The sequence below is a fragment of the Lathyrus oleraceus genome, chromosome 2, assembly GCF_024323335.1.
Source record: "Lathyrus oleraceus cultivar Zhongwan6 chromosome 2, CAAS_Psat_ZW6_1.0, whole genome shotgun sequence".
In the NCBI taxonomy this organism is placed as follows: Eukaryota; Viridiplantae; Streptophyta; class Magnoliopsida; order Fabales; family Fabaceae; genus Lathyrus; species Lathyrus oleraceus.
In genome coordinates, this window is record NC_066580.1 from 369827037 (window position 1) to 369831256 (window position 4220).

Genomic DNA, 4220 nt, shown 5'->3' on the forward strand with positions numbered 1-4220 from the left:
TTTTGCCCAACATGAAAGTTGAATATCTTGATCTCACCATTCCAAAAAGTCCAAGAACTTGAAATTCCCATGTGTGGTTGGCAAGATATGGTCCAGTCATTTTCCAAAAATGCCCAAAATCAAAGTGGCATAACTTTCACATGGAATGGCCAAATTGGATGGTTTTTCTTTGAGCAAACCACATTTGATGTGTACTTTCATAATCCATCATCACATTTTGCCAAAAGCCTTCACATAAAAAGGTCAATTTTCAAGTGCAACAATTCAAAACCAAGGGCAAAATGGTCCAAATCTCAAAATACTTGGAATTTTGACATGGGACTTTTTTCAACACATCACAGATGCCATTTAGAGTTTGGGTGAACCAAGTTTGGACAGAAAAATCAGCTGCATCATGAAAGGGCATATTGGACCAAAGCTTGAAAATGCACTTAACACTAATCATCTCCATTTTGCTAATCATGATTAATTTTGGATTAAGGCATTGGTATATATTGTTAATTGTAACTGTTTTCAATAATCACTAATCATTTCTTCAGATCCAAATAGAAAAATTTCACAATTCTCTCACTTTTTTCCACTTTGAACTTTCACATTTTTTCAAAATTCATCAAGATTCTCTCCATCTTTTGGTGTTTTCTCTTGTTGATCATCTTCTGCAGGTGGTGATTGAGAACTGTTTGCATCAATTGGAGCTCAAATCCATCAAAATCGCAACTGTCCAAGCTTGATCCAATGCACAACAGTTGAAGAATCCTTGGATCTGGAGCAACCTGGAGCTGAATTTTCATCATCAAGCATCATCTTGAGCATCATACTTCGTCTGTTTTCATCATTCCAAGCTTGAAACACGCGAAATCCGGAACTGCACTTCACCAAGGTTGGAAATCGAATCTAACGATTGCTTCAATTATGATAGGGATTTGATAGAGTATTCATTGTAGAGTAGCCTGAAACTTGTATCATGTATTTTCGTTGTGTATTGGCTGAGAAATCTTGGATTAAAGTTTAGATGCAAAAATTTCTTTCAGTCGATTCGCCTTGTGTATGAATTTCTGGACAATATAATGGTGATATCGTTGATGCATATGATTAGACGGTTCCAACGGTGCCTCGTTTGTTCGTTTTGGTTAAGTTTTGCTCTTCGCCATTTCCTGGAAATTTTGTGCTTGTTCATGATGAAGAACCTTGCCAAGAACACGTTTGATCCAATGCCTTTGCCTTCAATTCAAATTATGTGTTTAGCGCCAAGCCGAGCGAATAGAAGCGCGCCATGTCATTTAGTTATACGGCAGCGTTTTGATCCCTGGACGCGTTATTTACGACTTTGCCATTCAGAATTAATAAATTCATTTTCATGTTAAATAAATATTTCAATAATTAACCAAAACTTCAAAAAATCAAAACAAATCCATTTCTAATCCAATTTGAGTGGGACTTTTTTTGTTAGATTCCAAATTTCATCTAGTTTTTTATAGGCATAGTAACTCAAGTTGTGCCTGGAGAATTTTTGACTTTGCCTATTGATCTTGTTCATGTGTATATTTTGTGTATGTTTTACCATTTTTAACATGAAATGATCATGCATTATCCAAATTGAATGAAATTTCACATGCTTGTTCTTGACTCATTGCTGGTGATTTTGATGTGTAGTTTGTGAATTTTGGATTTATGGTTTGCAAGATATGATGTGTTCAAGTTGAGTGTGACAATGTGTGTCACACTAGGTTAGGTCAACTTCATGATTTTATTTGATACGCCTATGCTTTGCCAATTGACCTCAAATTTTGCATGTGATCTCCTCTGTGTGTATAGTTTTGCCATGATTTTTTGTAGGAATTGTTGAGCCATTTCCTATTTGATTGGGATTTTTGCTTTCTGTTTAGACATTTTAGGGTTTTGTTTGAGTGATTGACTTCCATGTCTTATGAAATGCTCATACCATATCATATGAATGTGAAATTTGATGGAGTGATTCATAACATGTTTGAGTTCACTTTGGCTTTGGTCCCATTCATTTCCTAGTTGTTCTCACTGTTTTACATTTGATTGAAGTTGATGCTTATTTTGCTACCATGTGTTGGCTTGTTTGGATTTCTGCTGACTTTATGATTTTCATTGACCTACTTCCACATGTCCAAATGCTATGAAATTTGATATGTAGCTCATTGAATGTGTCCTGTTTAGAATGGAATTTTTGTGGAATTTATTGAGCTGTTTTGATATTTTTTTGATGGAAATCATTCTGTTTGCTCATTTATGATTCACATTTGCCTAACTTGATTTAAATTGTGCATGAAATAAATTTAGTGCATAGTTTAGATGTGAGACCAATTGGATTCTCTTTGTAATTGACTTATCTTGATTTTGATCATGTTTCACTTGCTGTTTTGACTTTTCACTTCCTTTTGACCCTAGGCTTGTCCTAGTGGTCTTGTATCTCATGTTTGAATGTGATTTTCAGGTTAAGAAGCAAAATACTTAAGGAGGTGGATTCACATTTGATTGAGTTGTCTCATTTGATATTGTAAACTAACTTGGTTTATGTTGTAGGATGCTTGGCTCCTTTGAGTTGCTTGCACTTTGGTGCATTGGATTGTGTTTGTCTGTGTATAGCTAATTGTGAACCATTTGCTGTTTAGTTCTGTGATTGGTATACTGATGATATTTGATTGATTTCAGGTACATTAGTTGCTAATATTGCTTTGCTTTGCTTGATAAGCAATTTGCACTGAGGTATAACATTCTTGTCTCCATGTAGTCTGGAAGACCTGGCCAGGCACCTGTCTGAAGTCCTCCTTAAGAGGCAATGTTTGTGATTGTTTACTTTTGTCCCCAAGCAGGTAAAGACCTCTATGAGGCAATTGGCGGATATAAGAGATAAGCAATCTATCTCCCGCTCTTCTGTTGAGTCGTCCCTCTTCTCACACCATTGTGTTGATGCATTGGGACACAAACCCAAGATCTTGTACAATGTACAGTTGTGTCAGAGTCTTGAGTGTAGAAGGGTTCCTCCTTTCTGAACCCACGCTCCTTTGTCTGAAGCTCTCCCTGACTAGGGATAAGAGCTGTGAAGTCTCATCTTCACTCTCCTTTCATCAGCTTCACCTTAGCCCCTCAATGGCAAGGTTAAGAGCTAACACTACCCCTGTACAGATGACTTGCTCTTGCAGTCTTACCCTTTGATTGAGCCCCTTCTATGTGCATATAGTGTGTGCTACTTGTGAATGCTTGATTTGCTGTTTACTTGCGTTGAATAGGATAGGCTTGCTTCCTGTGCAAGTTAGCTAGAAACCTTGACTTAGGGACAATCTTGCATGATAACATCTAGGCTCGAGTTAGTCTCCCTAGTTGTATCTCCCTCTGTTATCTGGTTAGGCTAGTCCTGTGTCCCTTCGTAGGGGAACTACGTCGCCCTGATCCTCATACCAGATGAGGTACGTAGGCAGGAGATGAGCAGATCTCTCCGGGCGCCTGTGTCTTTGTTTTGTGTTGTTGTGTGCTTGGAAGCTGATGTAAGTCCATCGAGTGGCATTCGGGTTCCAGTGTGCGTGTGTTTTGGTTCGGATGCTGATGTAAGTCTAGTGATTGGCATTCAGGCTCCACGTTTGCCTCCTTGTGTGTGTTTTTGGTTCGGATGCTGACGTAAGTCCAGTGATTGGCATTCAGGCTCCATGTTTGCCTTTGCCTGTGTTTGTTTGTGTGCGTGTTAGCCGAGCTACGAATGCTCTGATTCTCCTTCGTCCAAAGGAGATACGTATGCATAGGATGCGACATCCTAGCGAGCATGTGTCATTTCCCTGGTTCGAACTACTTAGACTCTGATGTCTATGCCTGATAGACTAAGTAGGCCCAGGATGCGATATCCTGCCGAGTCAGTCTTGTCTGTTTTCTTGTGTCTCTTTCTGCCAGTGTGTGTGTGTGTTTGAACAGTGTTTTAGCAACCATTTTCCTTCCTATTGTGCGTGGATCCCGTCGAGTACGACGGATGCGTAGGGGTGCTAATACCTTCCCTTCGCATAACCGACTCCCGATCCCATTCTCTTTGGTCGCGAGACCATGCTTTTTCCAGGTTTACTCTGAGCGTTTCCTTTCCCTCTTTTGGGATAAATAACGCACGGTGGCGGCTCTGTTGTTCTTGTTTTCCCGCCGGTTTTTCGCGTAATGCGACAGCTGGCGACTCCACTGGGGAACATAGAGAAGTTGACCTGTGCTGGTCC